This window comes from Budorcas taxicolor, chromosome 10 (genome assembly GCF_023091745.1).
Source record: "Budorcas taxicolor isolate Tak-1 chromosome 10, Takin1.1, whole genome shotgun sequence".
Taxonomy (NCBI): domain Eukaryota; kingdom Metazoa; phylum Chordata; class Mammalia; order Artiodactyla; family Bovidae; genus Budorcas; species Budorcas taxicolor.
In genome coordinates this window covers 97,381,790-97,403,272 of record NC_068919.1, presented here as the reverse complement: position 1 = coordinate 97,403,272, position 21,483 = coordinate 97,381,790, and the positions used below count along the sequence as shown (strand labels likewise).

Genomic DNA, 21,483 nt, shown 5'->3' with positions numbered 1-21,483 from the left:
CATGGCGTATGATGGAGGATAAGATAGATCTAAGAGATAGAAAGGTTCCGGCCCCCAAAAGGGAGATTCAGTGGATGACAGTTGCTATCATTGCTATTATCTATTTTTATTACTGGCTTCAGGAGCCTGCTTTCACCAGTCTTCTGTGAGCCTAATTGCACAGTCTCAGAGAAGCATGTCTCACCTCTCTGTGCTCAAATCCTTCACTTGGTGAGATTCTGAGCACCTGAGCCTGCAGATGTCTGGAGTCCCGCCTTGGTCCTTTCACAGCCTGGGCCCCGTGGCAGGCTTTTGTTCTTCACGCATGTTGAAGTCCCTGCTCTTGGGAGGATCACGTAGCCCCATCTTCCTGATGTGTGTACGGCCGTGTGATTTATCTTGACCAGAGCAATGGAGGCAAACCTGGAGTGCCACTGCCAGGCAGAGCTTCTAACACAGGGTGCAGCTAAACAAGGCTTAAGTCTTTGAGTGACTGTGATGAGCTGAGGTCCACTGATAACTGTGACAGAGATACTGTGAGTAAGAAAGAAACTTTTCCACTCTAAGTCAAGGGCTTTTTAAGTTTGTTATCGTGGTACAACCCAACCCATCCTGATTACTACAAGCCTTACCCTCCAGTTCTAGCTCTGAGTTAGAGTTCTCTTTACCTGTCAACTGCCCCATCAACTTATGTAGATTTCGACTTCCTCCCAAGTTGCTCTGCCCTGCTAATAACAACCAGACGGGTGGAGTAAGGCTGCAAGCCGATGCTTTGGTCAGACCCGCGCCTGCTCAGACTGTCTTCTACTGCTTCTTACGTGGGTGTGCTCTGTCAGTCATGTCTGACTCTTTGTGACCCCATGGACTGTAGCCCGCTAGGCTCCTCTGTCTGTGGAATTTTCCAGGCAAGAATACTGGAGTGGTTTGCAATTTCTTACTTCAGAGGGTCTTCCCAATACAGGGACTGAACCCAGGTCTCTCGAGTCTCCTGCATTGGCAGGCAGATTCTTTACCATTAGCGCCACCTGCAAAGCCCCCTTACCTACTCTACTTAGACTCTAAGCTGCTCTCACCTTCAAACTGAGTTATAATACACAGACATAGAGAAAGCTGAGGCTGAGAAGGGTGACTCAGTTCATTTCAGCACGCCTGGTTTCCTTGTCCATCACCAGCTCCCAGAACTTGCTCAAACTCATGTCCATCGAGTCGGTGATGCCATCCAACCGTCTCATCCTCTGTCCTCCCCTTTCCCCGCCTTCAATCTTTCCCAGCATCAAGGTCTTTTCCAAGGAGTCAGCTCTTTGCATCAGGTGGCCTTTGCACCAGGGTGACTCTGGGAAGCCTCCCTTCTTCCATTTTCCTTTCATTTCCTGTCTCTCATTGCGTGCTCACCGTTCAAGCTCCTAGTGGACATGGAAAGCCCCACAGAGAGGCGAGGCTGAGGGTAAGGCAGGTGTGGGTCTGGCACTGACAGACAGAGGCTACATTGCCGTTCTCGGCCTCTTGTCCTCCCTCCAGCAGCCTCCGCGTGGTGGGCAGGGGCAGTGTCCATCCTTGTCTGCCATCTTCAGGGACACAGGGCCACCACGCCTCCAGACGCAGCCTCTGCCCTGCTTCCAGGCCCTCCTAGCACTTTGGAGGGGAGATCTGAGCAGCCCTGCTTGTTAGGCTGGGTGTTGTCTGCCTGGCCTTTCCTGGTGCCTCTGTGCACTTCTTTCTTAACCCTTCTTTTGACTTTTACTCAGGACCCAGGATCCTCCTGGAGTAGACCCTGCTTCACCCTCAAAGTCCCGGGCTTATACCCAGTATCCAGAGCTGAGCTTTTTGGTCTGAGCCCTATTTCTTCCTGATTTGGTGAATTAGTTGTTGCAAGTGAGATAAGCCATCTAGAGCAGAAAAGAGGGGTTTACTTGGAGGCTAAACAAACCTCCAAAGTAGAAAAGGACAGTCTTTGGAAACCAAGGCAACTCTCAGGACCAGTTACTACCCTGGTATCAGTCCCTCATGGTCCTCAGGGCCTCTCCCATTTTTCTCAGAGGATATCAATGTTCCCAGCAGCTACTGCTGTGTAATAGACGACCCCCAAGCATATGGGCTTTGAATAACAAGAGGATCTTATTTCTCATGATCCTGTGGGTTGACCAAGCACTTCGTCTGCATCAAATAGTATCAGTTGCTACCCTGGGATGGCTGGAAGGTCCAGAATGTCCTCCTTCCCTTGGACGGCAGTCAGTGCTAGCTGCCAGCACAGTGCGCAGCTGCGACCAGCGGTCATGGCTTTGGTTCCTTTTATGAGCTGCTGTCTTTCATCCTGAATGGCTATCCATTTGCTGTTTCATGGGGACGCATTCATTAGCTGACGCTGGAGCTGGGAAGTCTCCCGGGACTCTCCTCCTACCCATCACGGCCTAAGTGCTCAGGAGGGATGAGGGGCCAGGATTTCTGCTCTCAGCACCTCCTGTTTTGCCATTGATTGCCTGAGCAGACAGGTGCTGCTCCACGTTTTAGCTCTACTGGGTCAATTACAGTGATTTCAAAGGACATAAATGTGTCTGACAAGTCCCATTGGAAAGAAAATGCCTCCAGATTAACAATAAATTGATTTGATTACCCAATCCTGGTATCATTCAGGAGGAAAATGCAAGGCTGAGGTGGAGTGGCATTCTTTATTCATATCAATCTGTGAGAAAATGGAGAAGCTGGAGGCAAGAAATGAAGAATCTCTGCTCTCAGATCAAAGATATTACTACTCGGAGGTAATAAGACAGGTATTTAGGAAATAGTAAGAATATCACAGGAAATTCTCTGATGGTCCAGCGGTTGGGACTCCCTGCTTCCACTGCAGGGGGCTTGGGTTTGATCCCTGGTTGAGGAACTAGGATCCCACATGCTGCAGGGCATGGCCAAAAATACATAAAAATAAAAACTATTGCAAAAGAAAAATCCACGATGAAAAACAACAACAAAAAGAATATCACAGACTTACTGGTTGACCTTCTTTTAACGCTGTAAGGGTTTCAAGACCTTAGTATCTGGAACACAGATAGGAGGTGGCTTTGCTGTCTTGCTTGTCACTATTGAGTTATTTTTAGATAAAGAGATATGTTCCAATTGTGTGAGCCTAGTGAAGGAGAGAAGAATAGTAAATTCTGGCTGTGACCTCAGTAGGCCGGGCGTGTAGCTGAGTCATTCCACCTGGCAACGATGGTGAAAGAATAATAAATTCGCTTAATGAAGACAAATAGATTTAATAAGAGCCTAATAGTTGCTCCCAATGTATTATCTCTGTGCTAAAGACCTCTCTGACCCTCCCATGCAAAGGTACTCTTCCTTTATTTTCCTCTCTCATGGTGTCCTGGATAGACCTCTGTTAAGGGACTTCTTAAATCTGTTCAGTTAATCAAATATTTATTCAGTTCTTATTAGATGTCAAGTTCGGTACTAAAGTGCATTAGCAGTGCATTAATTCACAGTCTTCATTCCTGCTCTGTCTTGGACCTGTTCACTCAAGAATATAATCCTCATTCCCATGAAATTTATAATCTGGTAGGAGATTGTCACAGATATTGTGGGTTCAGTTCAGTTCAGTTGCTCAGTCATGTCCGACTCTTTGCGACCCCATGAGCTGCAGCACGCCAGGCCTCCCTGTCCATCACCAACTCCCAGAGTCCACCCAAACCCATGTCCATTGAGTTAGTGATGCCATCAAGTTCAAGAATGTATTGCTCTTGTTCTTTACTGAAGTGACTTCATTTTTGATTCTGATGGCTCATGCTCCATCACGTTGATTTAGGTGAGATTCCAGTCGGTCTAAACCCATCTCTGGCAAACAAGGGGTTTGTGGGGCAAGTGATTCAATACTGACCAAGAAGACACAAAGGGTGGCTGGCAGCAGAGGCTTCTGAGAAAGGTTGCTTCAGTGATATCAAGAGACATAAGAATGAAATATATGAAAACAAAATTCTGTAAAGAGTTATCCTTCAATTAAAAAATTAATTTAAAAATAAAAAGACATATATATATATATATATATATATATATATATATATATGAAAGAAATGGCAACCTACTCCAGTATTCTTGCCTGGAGAGTCCCACGGACAGAGGAGCCTGGTGGGCTCAAGGACCTCAAGGAGTCCTTGGGGTCTTATAGAGTCAGACCTGACTGAAGTGACGTAACATACACAAGCATTTATTAATTTGGCTGCACTGGGTCTTAGTTATTACCAGGTGGCCAATGAGATCTTAGTTCCAAGACCAGGGATTGAACCCATGATCTGTATACTGGAAGGCAGATTTTTAACCACTGGACCACCTGGAAAGTTCCAGAGAATGAAGTATATTCTGATTTTTAAATGTGATACCTGGGAACACTATATTTGCTTGCTGCCCAGAAGAAAGCTTGTCCTCAGAGCACCTGTCAGGATAGAAAAAGGTGGCAAGAATCTGGGTTCCTGGTGTGTCTTTCAGTTGTTTAAATAACCCAAACTGGAGGTATCCTACGCTAGGTGACCTGCTCTGATGCATGATAAATATCCTCAATGCTAACACCAGCTCCTGGCTGAAGGCTCCCTTACTGGTAGGGGGTGAAGTGATAAAGGATACATTTACTGAAATAATGAAAAATATAAAAAGTACAAAAAGAGACACAAAGTGCTATGACGATTCAGGAGAATTTGGGGAGAAGAGAGATCAAGAAAATCAGACTTACAACAAAAGGGACACAAGGGGAGCACATTCAGACCAAAGGCGTCTGTAGTATGCATCTATATACAATACGCAAAATTGCTCAGTCGTGTCCGATTCTTTGGACCCCATGGGCTATACAGTCCATGGAATTCTTCAGGCCAGAATACTGGAGTGGGTAGCCTTTCCCTTCTCCAGGGGATCTTCCCAACCCAGGAATCGGATTGGAGACTCCTGAATTGCAGGCGGATTCTTTGCCAACTTAGCTATCCCCTGGCATACAGAAAATTTGAAAACAGATGTAAAAAAAAAAATTCGGTCTTTTCTATAAAAGTCAGTATTTATGTTTCTGTACTTGGTCCAGTGCTCACCTAGCAACAGAGGCTGGGGTTGGAAGAACCTCAGTCCCCGGCATTTCCCTAAGGTCTGCCGCCCTCACGGGTGTACTCTGGTGACCCTGTTGGCCTTTGACTGCTATCTCTATTAAAGGAGAAACTTGTGCCGCAGAGATGCTATTATATTTGCTATTGGTAACACCCGAGAATAAAATCTATCTGAATAAGGCAGCCATAAAGCCAAGAGGTTTGGGGTAGAAGCTAAAAAAGAGTGTTTTTCCCCTCCCTCCGCTCTCCTTTCATCCTTCTGTCCTTGCTCTCTCTCTCTTTCTTGAAATCATTTGACTCAAATCATGGACTCATTTGATATCATTTGAAGGTTAGAAAGATTAACTCTGGGGTAAAGGAAAACCTTAAGCCTGTTTCTAAGCAGAGGGACAGAGTTCATTGTGCGTTGAGTGCAAGGAGAGCTCTGAATAAAAGGAAAGAGCTTGGAGTCTGCTGGAATGCTTGGTCTAGGATCCCCAAGGTACCATATGTTCTGGATCTTTATTTTCCCACGCACTTTGGAGTAAAAGGACACATTATGAGCTAGGGAGTCCTGTCATTGTGTTTAATACACTATCAAATTTGCCTACTAAGGAAGAGGACTGATTAAGATAAATACACACAATGATCTCATCCTGGAAGGAATTTCTGTTGCAAAAAAATGTTTGACAAGAAGATCCCCCTTTTATCTGAACAATAAAATAGATCAATTTCTCAAAACTGTCGTGTTTGCCCAGTTCGTCTGGTGAGAGAATGGAAAAAGGGAGGCATCCATGAATTTTATAATCTGCAGTCCATCACTCTGACAAATCAGGAAGGAGAGTGCATGGGTACACATTTGGGGGAAAAAAAGTTATTTTTAAAGGGTATGGAGTAGGGGGACAAATTTCATCAGCTGGATTCTGACAACATATGCAGAGAAGAATTTGTACTTGAGAAGCCTTCACTTGTCCTTGTTTCCTATAAAGTTTCTATTATTGGACAGCAGTAGCATATTAAAAACACAATTTTAGCTTTAAAAGTACAGCTAGTGATGTAATTAAGCATATTAATATGAGGTTAATATTTCAAAATGGAATGGCTAGTGATGTACTGGTAAGAAAAATAACCAAAGAAATTATTTAATCTGGTTTGGGCCTTTCCCAATCTTTCTGCTGGCTCTTCAGTTAACAAATTGAACCAGGAGTTAGAATTGCTGCAGATGGGAATAACTGCAAAGACATTAAACAGGTCTTGAATTGCTTAACAAATGAAATCCAGCCAGAAAATAGAAACAGGAGATGAATGCATGTGTGGAAGCACTCTTCAGAAACACCAAGGATTTTGTTAATGTTTTATGTGAGAAGCCAGTCGAGCTACAAACATCTAGAAGAATCAAAAAGTGTTTTACAAAACTGATACAGGTGTGAAAACCAATGGGAAGACGCACTGCACAATGGATCTTCACTCACTGCCTACAAGACATCTCAGTGTCCACGACTGGGGTCTTTAGAAGAAAGTGTGAGTGAAAGTGTTGGTTTGCTCAATCATGTCTTATGCTTTGCGACTGTAGACCGCCAGGCTCCTCTGTCCATGGAATTCTCTGGGCGAGAATACTGGTGTGGGTTGCCATTCCCTTCTCCAGGGGATCTTTCCGACCTGGCAATTGAACTTGGGGATCTTGCATTGCAGGCAGGTTGTTTACCCTCTGAAGCCCTTGTAAGATATCAGGGTGATGTCTTGCCACAGAGACAGGCATGTGAGGACACAGGGAGGAGGGGGCTACCAGCCAGCCATGAAGGGAGGCCTCATGAGAAACCAGCTGACACCTTTATCTTGGACTTCCGGCCTCCAGAACTTGAGAAGAAAATTTGGTTGTTTCAGCCGCTCAGTCTGGGATATTTTGTCATGGCAGCCCTAGCGCACCAAAGCAGTCTTCATGGCCAGCACCACAGCACCCTTCTTACCATTTCCCCCTCATCACAAATCTCCAGCCTGCCAATTTTCTGCTCTAAATGTGAGTGCTCTGATACAAGTATGATTAGATTAGGCTCACTCAGATAACCCAGGATCATCTTCCCATCTCAAGGTACTTAACCCTAGTCTCATCTACTAAGTCCTTCTGCCATTTAAGGCAACAAATTCACAAGTTCGGAGATTAGGACATGAACACCTTTGAGGGTAGAGGGACGTTATTCTATTAATCAGCAGCATAAAATACAGTCTTGAGATTATATGAATTTATAGTCAAACCAACTGCAATGGGAACAACCCTTTAGTAGAGAAAATTTCTTTTTTCCCTGCATTTTCTCACATCCAAATTCTAGGGCATACATTTTTTTAAAAAAGATTTATTTGGCTTTTTGGCTGAGGTGGGTCTTTCTGATGCATCCAGGCTTTCTCTACTATTCCTTGCAGTTCTCGGGTTTCTCACTGCGGTGGCTTCTTCTCCTGCAGAGCATAGGTTCTAGGCATGCGAACTCGAGAGCGTGGGTTCAGTAGTAGCGGCAGACGGGCTTACTTGTTCCGTAGTGTGTGGGATCTTCCCGGACCAGGGATCGAACCGGTGTCTCTTGGATTGCAAGGTGGACGCTTCACCACTGGACCTCCAGGGAAGCCTATGGCCCTAATTAAAATGTGCCTTGCTCCTTTTTCTCTAGCAGAATGCAGAGGATTTACTTAATCCACATTTCTGTCATTAAAGAGCTTTCTATACCACTTCTTAACATCTTGCCTGCTTTTACAAGATTCCTTTTGGCTCTATCTATTGAGCCCTGTCTCTCTACTGAGGAACTATTAGCAAAAGCTGTTAGCTGCAAGATCCTCTCCTTGGAACTATAAATGAACTCAACTCCACTGAAGAAAACACAGTGAATCTTTTTCTTGGAAGCCTTGCCCTGCCGATGGAGAGTTAGGGAATGGTTTGCATGGCAAGCTGCTTTTTTGTGATTTGGGCCTCAGAAACTGTATTAAAAGTCTATTAAATACTTTATCAACTTCTGTTGGAACTACAGATAACTTCAGTCAGAATTCATTTTCCACACTCGCCAATTATAATATCAGAAGTGTGCTGTGCTGAATTTTCATATTTGCATTTGATAGCTAAGAGGGCCAGCTGGTAAGCCTTTTCCACTGTAAGTGGATGTCACGTGCATCTTTAAATTTAGATATTAAAACACACACCAAACACACAAGGCTGGAAAAATGCAAAGAAATACCAAACAAAAAATCCATTTTTGGCAGACTCACAACTGAACGTTGAATCACCAATTGAACACTTCTACCCAGAAGAGTTGTATCAATTTATTATAAGTTATTTTCACTCTGATCAGAAACTAACTTGCTTATCTTTTTTTTCTTTTTTTGACAACCTCTGACTTCAATACCCTAACATTCAGCCTTCATATTCTGGAATCACTCCCTGAACACAAAGTGACAGCTGTTTTCCAAGATACAAACAGCCCTGAATCCGCTACGACCACGTGTGCTGTTTCTTCTAGGACTTCAGCGGGTGCCCTGCCCAACAGACCAAGTCCTTCCGCTTCTTGAGGATGTAGCAATGGTTCATGGCTCATCTGCAGTCGAGTGGCACACAGCAAAGCTTTATGGCAGGAGCTGAAGGCGGTATCCTGGGGGGCGTCTTTTGCACGTAAGGGAAGTCAGGGACTAGTGGTCCCCAGCGGCTTCCCTCAAGAGGAGCTCAGCCTAAGCAGAAGGCGAGGAAGGAGGATTTGAAGTATGGTGGGTTTCATCCTAGAAGAATGTGGATTTACATTCTGTTGTATCAGCTGTCAAGTTCCTAAAATGGATAAAGATCTTTGTGGTCAGTCTATGAGAATTCTCTGTGTGGGATCAGATTTTTGTTTTTTTGTATTTCAAATGTAGAGAAAAATCATGACAGAAGGTCAGGGAGTACTTCTATCATCCTAAATGGGTGCAAACAATGAGTAGGAGGTGGGGCAGATGCCCCTGAATGCAAGCTTTGCCTGTTTCCAAGCATCCTGCTTTTCTGCACTGCTCTGCAACTCAAGGATCAGGCATGAAAGGGGAACAAAGGATTCCTCCCTTTCTCTCCCAGTGTCCTACCCCAAGAGAGACTCTTCCCACCGGTAAACACAGGACGATTTGCCAGCTGGGTTGGATCTGGAACCATGTCTTTTGATACTTTTATTTGTTAAATAAATGCTCTTTTTAACGTTTATTCTCCTTGATGTATTTGCAACTTGGACTTAGTTGAGGCACGCAGGATATTTGATTTTCGTTGCAGCACACGAACCCTTAGCTATGGGACGTGGGATCTAGTTCTCCGACTGGGGATCGAACCTGGGCCCTCTGCCCTGGGAGCAGGGAGTCAGCCACTTGACCACCAGGAAAGTCCCAATACTGTTGTAATGAAGATTTTTAAAGTATTGTTCCCTCCAGGTTATCGTTATGCTTTTTTCGATCCCTGCCGAGGACTTCTACAACTGAGAATTCCTGCCTCTAGCAGGTGTAGCTGATGGCATCCAGGACCTTAATTCTTGATGGGCCTCTGCATCCATACCCTGAGTCTCCTGATTTTGTAGGAGGAGAGGTGGAATCCACTAGAGAGGTGGAATCTGTTTCCCAACACCACGTCATTTGCTTCAGCCCCTGGAGTGAGGCAGAGGGGATGGCTGCCTGTTCTGAGCATCAGCCCCACGGGATTGTGGTGCAGCCCTGTCCACCTTGTTCCTTTGTTGGTGTCCTGAGCCGTCGGCTTCTCTACAGGTGCACAAAGGAGGGGACCAGCCCACAGACCCAGGACCAGCCCGCAGACCCGGGACCAGCCCGCAGACCCGGGGCCAGCCCGCAGACCCGGGGCCAGCCCACAGACCCGGGGCCAGCCCACAGACCCTGCCTACGGCAATAGACCTCCCAGTGATCTAGAGACACTCACACTGTAATAGTCAATGACTATGATTTTAATGATTACATTTTTGTGGTTTACGCTTTTGCAGCAATAACTTACTGGCATATGTGCTGACATTTAACAAACACTCCATAGCTATTTAGGAAATGAATGGATGAGTAAAACTATACTCAGAATGTGTTTCTCTCTGTGTGTGTATATTAACACAAATACAAATACGTATGTAATATATTTAAAACATACACAAAGTATATTTTTACCTGTTTGCAGAGTCAGACAACTCCGTATTTTAGTTTTCACACTTCACTTTTGAATAGTGGCTTGGGATTAATTGGCTGGTTGCAAAGTTCACACAGAATGAGAGACAAACCTACACTGCAACAGGACTCACTGGCTTTATTGTCTTATAGAATAGGACTTCAATGCCATGTACATTCAGACCTACGACACTGGGAAGGTTCAGTTCCAGTTCAGTTCAGTTCGGTTGCTCAATCATGTCTGACTCTTTGCAACACTATGGACTGCAGCACGCCAGGCTTCCCTGTCCATCACCAATCCCTGGAGCTTGCTTAAACTTATGTCCATTGAATCGGTGATGCCATCCAACCATCTCATCCTCTGTTGTCCCCTTCTCCTCCCACCTTCAATCTTTCCCAGCATCAAGGTCTTTTCAAATGAGTCAGTTCTTAGCATCAGGTGGCCAAAATATTGGAGTTTTAGCATCAACCTTTCCAGTGAATATTCAGGACTGATTTCCTTTAGGATTGACTGGTTGGATCGTCTTGCAGTCCAAGGAACTCTCAATAGTCTTCTCCAATACCACAGTTCAAAAGCATCAGTTCTTTGGTGCTCAGCTTTCTTTATAGTCCAACTTTCACATTTATACATGACTACTGAAAAAGCCATAGCTTTGACTATACAGACCTTTGCTGGCAAAGTAATATCTTTGCTTGTTAATATGCTGTCTAGGTTTGTCATAGCTTTTCTTCCAAGGAGCAAGTGTTTTTCAATTTCATGGCTGCAGTCACCGTCTGCAGTGATTTTGGAGCCCAAGGAAAGAAAGTCTGTCAGCTCCAAGTCATCACAATAAAGCAAATACTATGATAACGTGAGTCACACGGTATTTTTGGTTTCCCAATGCATTTTAAACTCACGTGTATATTATAGCCTGCTAAGTGTACAGTAGCACGATACCTAAAATAACAATGTATATCCCTTAATTAAATTTTTTTATTGCTAAAAGTGTCTAACCATCATCCGACCCTTCAGTGAGTTAAATATGTTTGAAATAGTAACATCAAAGATTACTGATCATAAGTCATTATAACAAATATAATAATATTGAAAAAGGTTGAATTATTATAAGAATTATCAAAATGTGGCACAGAAGTATGAAGGGAACAAATACTGTTAGAAAAACAGTGCCAGTGATCTTGCTTCACACAAAGTTGCCACAAACATTCAATTTGTTAAGAACAGTATCTGCAAAGCACAAGAAAATAAAATGTGCTTGCAGTTATTTTTTGTATGTGTTTTGTTGACTGGCTTTCCAAATTGCTAAGTAAAATAATAATATTTGCAAACCGAATAATAGCGATAGTGACTTTACTCTTTCAACAAAAAGAAATGCACAAGATTTTTAATTTGCTAGGTAGTCCTACGACTTTAAAAAAGAACACAACAAAACCAATACCGTATTGTAAAGTAAAATAAAAAAAACTAATTAAAAAATAAAAATGAAAAAAGAACGCAAGATCTATTATAATTTTGAAAATGTGCTGCAAGAAATAATCAGAAAAATTTTGTTCTGTGTTAGCGTTATAATCGTGCTTAAGAGAATACAGAAGGATTAATTAATTTTATTGCTCAATAGAAGTTTGATTCTGGTTTCATAAGATAAAATTGGAAGTAAAACCTAGAGTTGATAATGGCATTCTAGTTTTTTTTTAATCAATTACTACCTCCAAACTTATTCAGCACAGTGATTCCATAAAAGAGAAACAGAAGACACATCTTCCAGATGTGAAATGAAATGGTAGTCGATAAGAAACTGCTCAAGCATCCTATTCACAAAACATTTTAACTTTTTAAAAATTTCTTTTAGATTGATCAGAGTATTATAAAATATATAATATATATGTGTGGATGGGCCCAATAAATGACAGGAATGGTATGGATCTAACAGAAGCAGAAGATATTAAGAAAAGGTGGCAAGACCCCACAGAAGAACTATACAAAAAAGATCTTCATGACCCAGATAACCACGATGGTGTGATCACTCACCTAGAGCCAGACATCCTGGAGTGCGAAGTTAAGTGGACCTTAGGAAGCATCACTATGAACAAAGCTAGTGGAGGTGATGGAATTCCAGCTGACCTATTTCAAATCCTGGAAGGTGATGCTGTGAAAGTGCTGCATTCAATACACCGGCAAATTTGGAAAACCCAGCAGTGGCCACAGGACTGGAAAAGGTGAGTGTTCATTCCAGTCCCTAAGAAAGGCAATGCCAAAGAATGCTCAAGCTACTGCACAATTGTACTCATCTCACATGCTAGCAAAGTAATGCTCAAAATTCTCCAATGTATGCTTAAACTTCTTCAAGTATGTGAACTGAGAACTTCCAGATATTCAAACTGGATTTAGAAAAGGCAGAGGTGCCAGAGATCAAATTGCTAACATCTGTTTGATCATTGAAAAAGCAAGAGAATTCCAGAAAAACATCTACTTCTGTCTCAAAGACTACACTAAATCCTTTGAGTGTGTAGATCACAACAAGCTGTGAAAAATTCTTGAAGTGATGGGAATACCAGACCACCTTACCTGCCTCCTGTGAAACCTGTATGCAGGTCAAGAAGCAACATTTAAAACTGGACATGAAACAAAGGACTGGTTCGAAACTGGGAAAGGAGTACATCAAGACAGTACATTGTCACCCTGCTTATTTAACTTGTATGAATAAATGAAATGGCAGGCTGGATGAAGCACAAGCTGGAATCAAGATTGCTGGGAGAAATATCAATAACCTCAGATATGCAGATGACACCACCCTTATGGCAGAAAGTGAAGAGGAATTAAAAAGCCTCTTGATGAAAGTGAAAGAGAAGAGTGAAAAAGCTGGCTTAAGACTCAACATTCAGAAAACTAAGATCATGGCATCTGGTCCCATCACTTCATGGGAAATAGATGGGAAACCGTGGAAACAGTGAGAGACTTTATTTTGGGGGGCTCCAAAATCACTGCAGATGGTGATTGCAGCCGTGAAAGTAAAAGGCACTTGCCCCTTGGAAGAAAAGTTATGACAAACATAGGCAGCATATTCAAAAGCAGAGACATTACTTTGCCAACAAAAGTCTGTCTAGTCAAGGCTATGGTTTTTCCAGTGGTCATGTATGGATGTGAGAGTTGGACTATAAAGAAAGCTGAGCACCGAAGAATTGATGCTTTTGAAGTATGGTGTTGGAGAAGACTCTTGAGAGTCCCTTGGACTGCAAGACGATCCAACCAGTCCATCCTAAAGGAAATCGGTCCTGAATATTCATTGGAAGGACTGATGCTGAAGCTGAAGCTCCAATACTGTGGCTACCCGATGCTAAGAACTGACTCATTTGAAAAGACCCTGATTTGAAAAGACTGAAGGCAGGAGGAGAAGGGGATGACAGAGGATGAGATGGCTGGATGGCATCACTGACTCAATGGACATGACTTTGTGCAAGCTCTGGGAGATGTTGAAGGACAGGGAAGCCTTGCATGCTGCAGTCCATGGAGTCGCAATGAGTTGGACATGACTGAGTGACTGAACAACATATGTATAATACAGGCTTCCCAGGTGGTGCTAGTGGTAAAGAACTCACCTGCCAATGCAGGAGATGTCAGAGATAGAGGTTTGATCCCTGGGTTGAGAAGATCCCCTGGAGACGGGAATGGCAACCCACTTCAGTATCCTGGCTAGAGAATCCCATGGACAGAGGAGCCTGGTGGGGTCACAAAGAGTTGGACACGACTGAGCAACTAACACACACACATACACACACACACACGCACACACACACACATGCACACACACACACAACTGCTCTCTTCAGTTAGATAGTTGGCCTTTGAAAAATATTATTCAAGTCATCCAGTGGAATGACCCAATAGACTGTATGACTGATTTGACCGAAAATAGAATGATGCAACAAAGAGATCTGTAAATCATTTTATGTTTAGGAAAGTTTTAAATTCTAAGAATGCTTCTGAAGACAGATCATGAAGGTATCTTGCTTATTTGGTGAATTTAAATCTGTTATATCAAAATCACAAACATATGATGATAGTACACATCCTGAGGGCTTTAAAATATCTTTCTAAGGTGATTATTTAGGTGATTCTTTCATTTATGGAGTTTCCCTGATAGCTCAGTTAGTAAAGAATCTGCCTACAATGGTGGAGACCCCGGTTCGATACCTGGGTTGGGAAGATCTCCTGGAGAAGGGAAAAGCTACCGACTCCAGTATTCTGGCCTGGAGAATACAATGGGCTGTTTAGTCCATGGGGTCGCAAAGAGTCGGACACGACTGAGCGCCTTCCACTTTCACTTTTCTTTCCTCTGTTTATAGAACGTTTGTCTGTGCATCTGCGTATGCGCATGCATGAGTGCTGAGAAATATAAGTAGGAATTTAATACAGTCAGTTTACAGGAAGCTTTGAAGAGACAGAATCATCTCAAGTTTCAGATTTCTAACATATATGCATTTTATAGACAATATATTATTTCTAGGGAGTAGAGCAGATATTCTTCCTTGATGATTAGTTTTGGATTTTCTTTTGTCTATAACAATATAAAGTACTTTTTAACTTACATTTAAGTGAAGGTGAAGTTGCTCAGTCGTGTCTGACTCTTTGCGACCCCATGGACTGCAGTCTAACAGGCTCCTCTGTCCATGGGATTTTCCAGGCAAGAATACTGGAGTGGGGTGCCATTTGCTTCTCCAGGAGATCTTCCCGACCCAGGGAATGAACCTGGGTCTCCTGCATTGTAGGCAGATGCTTTACCATCTGAGCCACCAGGGAAGTCAGTAAATGCTAAATCAATACTAGGTTACACACCCATATCATAAGTATATATATAGAGAGACATTACCCAGAAGATATGCCTTGTTCAGCAAGAAAACTTGTAGAAATATTCCCTTTAGATAATTCTTACTACTCAATAAGAGGTTCCCTGGTGGCTCAGAGGTTAAAGCGTCTGCCTCCAATGCGGGAGACCTAGGTTCGATTCCTGGGTTGGGAAGATCCCCTGGAGAAGGGAATGGCAATCCACTCCAGTATTCTTGCCTGGAGAATCCCATGGATGGAGAAGCCTAGTAGGTTACAGTCCACGGGGTCGCAAAGAATCGGACATGACTCAATAAGAGCAGAGATACAAAGAAATAAAATATTCTTACATTTCATCTCCAATTCTCAATTTTTGTGTCGTTTATTTTTGTGGTCTAACTTTTAAATAGGGCAACCTAGACACAACTGTGTTTTTCAAATTTTATAATAATGTTCATGGTCAGATTTTGGGACAGAGAATTAGTAACGTTAACTATGAGTCTAAACTCTGGTATTGACCTGTTTCTTTTTGAAAATTTTATGGTTTATCTTTCAAATTTCAAAATAGAAATAGATCTATTTTTGATCACATTGTGATATGTAACCAAAATCAAACAAGACAGAATACCTCTTGAACACTATGTATATAAGATCAACATATATATATATATATGAAAAAAATTGTCTTCTACTTAAGTATTTTTAGAGCTTCTCTCCTGATTTTAACAGAAACAGAATAGTTCTTAATGAACAGAAATATTAGACCATATTTGCTGCTTACACCCTTTTTATATTTATGTGCATTTTATCACTTTGAAAAATCCCAGTTACTCTGATCCTTATTTTTCTCAATGGCTTTTATACATAGTAGAGAACGCTCTTTATAAAGCATGAAATTAATGTCTTATCCGTGTAATAAGCTGAAATGAACAATTGTTATGTATCCATACTGTTGTTGGCTTATTTTTAAAATGATGGAATATCAATTTTTTTTTCTACACAGCAGTACTTCTTTCTGTACATTTCACATGTATTATTTTATGTGATACAGTAGCCACAGAAAGTTACCCAGAGCAGGAATTAACTTTTCCAAAGAAGGAAAGGACTGAAGCTCAGTGACGGCAAGGTGAACGTTAGATGATTGCTAGGCCCCTGGTAAAGGTTAAAGATGGAATTAGGACTCCTAATTCTGTCTGCTTTCCATGGCCACACATTTATTTGTCAGTTAATGAGAACCTGGGTCAGTGCTAATCAGTTATACAAAGGTAAATAAGTTGAGGCAGTAATGAGCCAGTGGAGAAGGCAGACAGGAAAAAAAATGTGCAAAAGACTGCAAGTTAGTTTTGCCAGAGCTGCATGACCAGGAGTGGGTGGAATCAGGGAGAGCTTCACTGAGACAGTGATGGTGCAGGAATTCTTGAAGAACTCCAGGAATATGAGGATAAACTTTTGATTCTCCCTCTCAAACTTACACACCAGATCTATCAACGAATCCCAGTGAGTCTTTACCTAAGTATATATGGGACCCAAGCATTTCCCCCCACAAGTCTATTATTCTAGTCCAAATCATCACAAAGTCTGTCCTGGAGGCTCAGCCTGCTCTCTCACATCTGCTATCATTACTTAGCATCAGTGCTGCTTTTTTCTTTTTTTTTTTTTTGTATTTAAACTGCTGCTTTGTTTCCTTTTAGGGAAGCAGACAATTATTAGATGTGATATATAAAGTAAATAGTAACATGGCATATAGGGTTATTTAAGGGATTATGAGAAACACTGGGCTGGAGCTGAAATCAAGATTTCTGGGAGAAATATCAATAACCTCAGATATCCAGATGACACCACCCTTATGGCAGAAAGTGAAAAGGAACTAAACAGCCTCTTGATGAAAGTGAAAGGGGAGAGTGAAAAAGTTGGCTTAAAGCTCAACATTCAGAAAACGAAGATCATGGCATCTGGTCCCATCACTTCATGGCAAATAGATGGGGAAACAGTGGAAACAGTGTCAGACTTTATTTTGGGGGGCTCCAAAATCACTGCAGATGGTGATTGCAGCCATGAAATTAAAAGACGCTTGCTCCTTGGAAGGAAAGTTATGACCAACCTGGAGAGCATATTAAAAAGCAGAGATATTACTTTGCCAACAAAAGTCCACCTGGTCAAGGCTATGGTTTTTCCTGTGGTCATGTATGGATGTGAGAGTTGGACTGTGAAGAAAGCTGAGTGCCAAAGAATTGATGCTTTTGAATTGTGGTGTTGGAGGAGACTCTTGAGAGTCCCCTGGACTGCAATGAGATCCAACCAGTTCATTCTAAAGGAGATCAGTCTTGGGTATTCATTGGAAGGACTGATGCTGAAGCTGAAACTCCAATACTTTGGCCACCTCATGTGAAGAGTTGACTCATTGGAAAAGACTCTGATGCTGGGAGGGACTGGGCACAGAAGGAGAGCAGGACAACAGAGGGTGAGATGGCTGGATGGCAGCTCCGACTTGATGGACACGAGTTTGGGTGTACTCCAGGAGTTGGTGATGGACAGGGAGGCCTGGCGTGCTGCAGTCCATGGGGTCGCAAAGAGCTGGACACGACTGAGTGACTGAACTGAACTGAACTGAACTGAACTGATGATACTCGGGTGTTTGGTTTCTGACATATTCACTCTGTGTAACAGGCTCTACGTTTACCTACCTCACTTCAGCTGATTCAAATTCATTCCATTTTATGGCTGAGTAATATTCCCTCATCTGTATATGTACCACAACTTCTTTCTCCATTCATCTGTCCCATCAGTGGTTCTTAGTTACAGTGACGACAAAGTAAATCAACTCACCCCTTTCCATGGAAGCCTCCAGCGGTTTTCCATCACATGTAGGCTCTGGTTCCGACCCTCATTATGACTGCAGAGCCCTCTCAGTCTGCTGCTGCTGCCTTTGAGGCTTCATCCTGCACCATGTCCCTCCTAGCTCCTCCTTCAACCAAACTGCTTTCTTTCCATTCTTCAAAATACCGAGACAGAGTGTAATGATTACTTTATGTGCCCACTTGGCTGGATTACCGTGCCTAGATATTACGTCAAGTATTATTCTGCATTGGATAGATTTTGATGAGATTAAGTTATCAATCAGTGGACTTTGAGTAAAAGCAGTTACCCTTCATCCTGTGAGGGGGCCTGATTCAATCAGTTCAGTTCAGTTCAGTCGCTCAGTCGTGTCCGACTCTCTGCGACCCCATGAATCGTAGCACGCCAGGCCTCCTTGTCCATCACCAACTCCCAGAGTTCACCCAGACTCATGTCCATCGAGTCAGTGATGCCATCCAGCTATCTCATCCTCAGTCGTCCCCTTCTTCTCCTGCCCTCAATCCCTCCCAGCATCAGAGTCTTTTCCAATGAGTCAACTCTTCTCATGAGGTGGCCAAAGTACTGGAGTTTCAGCTTTAGCATCATTCCTTCCAAAGAAATCCCAGGGCTGATCTCCTTCAGAATGGACTGGTTGGATCTCCTTGCAGTCCAAGGGACTCTCAAGTGTCTTCTCCATTCAACCAGTAGAAGGCCTTAAAGAGAACAAAGTGCAAATTCCCTTAAGCAACAAAGAGTTCTGCCAGCACTGCCTTCAGGTCTGAGCTGCAACACTGACTCTTCCCTGGGTCTGTTGCCTGCTGGCATGCCTGAAGAATTTTGGCTTCACAATTCAATGATCCAGTTCATTAGAATCATCGTTCTCTCTCTCTCTGTCTACACACACATACACACACACACGTACATCCTATTAATCTTGTTAGCTTTGTTACTCTGGAGAACTCTGACTAATCCACACCCCCAAAGCCTTTCACACGTGTTGCTCTTACCCTGGGAAACTCTTCAGTTTTCAGCTTAAATGTCATTTACACAGAAATGATTTCTCTGACCTTCTGAATATGAGATCACTCTTTTTTAAGAAATTCACTTTTATAATACATTTTCCTATTGCTTCATAGTATATGAGACAGTGTGTCATCATATTTATTTGTGTAATTATTTGCTTAGTAGATGCATGTCATATCAGAGCAGCATTTCTCAACCTGCTTTTCATTATCATCCTCTAAGGAGTTTTGTCGACATTTTTTCCTGATCACCTGCCTCCATAAATACGCTATCCATCTGTTTATGTACTGCGCAATATCTGTTCAGTTCAGTTCAGTCCCTCAGTCGTGTCCGACTCTGCAACCCCATGAACTGCAGCACACCAGGCCTCCCTGTCCATCACCAGCTCCCGAAGTTCACTCAAACTCGTGTCCATCGAGTCGGTGATGCCATCCAGCCATCTCATCCTCTGTCGTCCCCTTCTCCTCCTGTCCTCAACCCCTCCCAGCATCAGAATCTTTTCCAATGAGTCAACTCTTCACATGAGGTGGCCAAAGTATTGGAGTTTCAGCTTTGGCATCAGTCCTTCCAAAGAACATCCAGGGCTGATCTCCTTCAGAATGGACTGGTGGGATCTCCTTGCAGTCCAAGGGACTCTCAAGAGTCTCCTCCAACACCACAGTTCAAAAGCATCAATTCTTCGGCTCTCAGCTTTCTTCACAGTCCAACTCTCACATCCATACATGACCACAGGAAAAAGAATAGCCTTGACTAGATGGACCTTAGTCGATAAAGTAATGTCTCTGCTTTTGAATATACTATCTAGGTTGGTCATAACTTTCCTTCCAAGGAGAAAGCATCTTTAAATTTCATGGCTGCAATCACCATCTGCAGTGATTTTGGAGCCACCCAAAATAAAGTCTGACACTGTTTCCACTGTTTCCCCATCTATTTGCCATGAAGTGATGGGACCAGATGCCATGATCTTCGTTTTCTGAATGTTGAGCTTTAAGCCAACTTTTTCACTCTCCTCTTTCACTCTCATCAAGAGGCTCTTTAGTTCCTCTTCACTTTCTGCGATAAGGGTGGTGTCATCTGCATATCTGAGGTTATTGTTATATCTCGTGGCAATCTTGATTCCAGCTTGTGCTTCTTCCAGCCCAGCGTTTCTCATGATGTACTCTGCATAGAAGTTAAATAAGCAGGGTGACAATATACAGCCGTGACATACTCCTTTTCCTATTTGGAACCAGTCTGTTGTCCAGTTCTAACTGTTGCTTCCTGACCTGCATACAGATTTCTCAAGAGGCAGGTCAGGTGGTCTGATATTCCCATCTCTTTCAGAATTTTCCCCAGTTTATTGTGATCCACACAGTCAAAGGCTTTGGCATAGTCAATAAAGCAGAAATAGATGTTTTTCTGGAACTCTCTTGCTTTTTCCATGATCCAGCGGATGTTGGCAATTTGATCTCTGGTTCCTCTGCCTTTTCTAAAACCAGCTTGAACATCTGGAAGTTCACGGTTCACATATTGCTGAAGCCTGGCTTGGAGAATTTTGAGCATTACTTTACTAGAGTGTGAGATGAGTGTGATTGTGCGGTAGTTTGAGCATTCTTTAGCATTGCCTTTCTTTGGGTTTGGAATGAAAACTGACCTTTTCCAGTCCTGTGGCCACTGCTGAGTTTTCCAAATATGCTGGCATATTGAGGGCAGCACTTTCACAGCATCATCTTTCAGGATTTGAAATAGCTCAACTGGAATTCCATCACCTCCACTAGCTTTGTTCATAGTGATGCTTTCTAAGGCCCACTTGACTTCACATTCCAGGATGTCTGGCTCTAGGTGAGTGATCACACCATCGTGATTTTCTGGGTCATGAAGCTCTTTTTTGTACAATTCTTCCATGTATTCTTGCCACCTCTTCTTAATCTTCTGCTTCTGTTAGGTCCAGACCATTTCTGTCCTTTATCAAGCCCATCATTGCATGAAATGTTCCCTTAGTATCTCTAATTTGTGTGAAGAGATCTCTAGTCTTTCCCCTTCTGTTGTTTTCCTCTATTTCTTTGCATTGATCGCTGAAGAAGGCTTTCTTATCTCTTCTTGCTATTCTCTAGAACTCTGCATTCAGACGCTTATATCTTTCCTTTTCTCCTTTGCTTTTTGCTTCTGTTCTTTTCACAGCTATTTGTAAGGCCTCCCCAGACAGCCATTTTGCTTTTTTGCATTTCTTTTCCATGGGGATGGTCTTGATCCTTGTCTCCTGTACAATGTCACAAACCTCATTCCATAGTTCATCAGGCACTGTGTCTATCAGATCTAGGCCCTTAAATCTATTTCTCACTTCCACTGTATAATCATAAGGGATTTGATTTAGGTCATACCTGAATGGTCTAGTGGTTTTTCCTACTTTCTTCAATTTCAGTCTGAATTTTGTGATAAAGACTCATGATCTGAGCCACAGTCAGCTCCTGGTCTTGTTTTTGCTGACTGTATAGAACTTCTCCATCTTTGGCTGCAAAGAATATAATCAATCTGATTTCAGTGTTGACCATCTGGTGATGTCCACGTGTAGAGTCTTCTCTTGTGTTGTTGGAAGGAGGTGTTTGCTATGATCAGCGCGTTCTCTTGGCAAAACTCTATTAACCTTTGTCC

At 42.7% G+C, this 21,483-nt stretch overlaps 1 non-coding gene across 1 annotated transcript; it reads left to right on the top strand.

Moving 5' to 3' along the window:
- Positions 1 to 15,118: 15,118 nt before the first annotated feature.
- TRNAW-CCA (transfer RNA tryptophan (anticodon CCA)) lies at positions 15,119 to 15,190 on the top strand. The gene has a single exon. It is a non-coding gene; the product is annotated as a tRNA-Trp (tRNA).
- Positions 15,191 to 21,483: the final 6,293 nt, after the last annotated feature.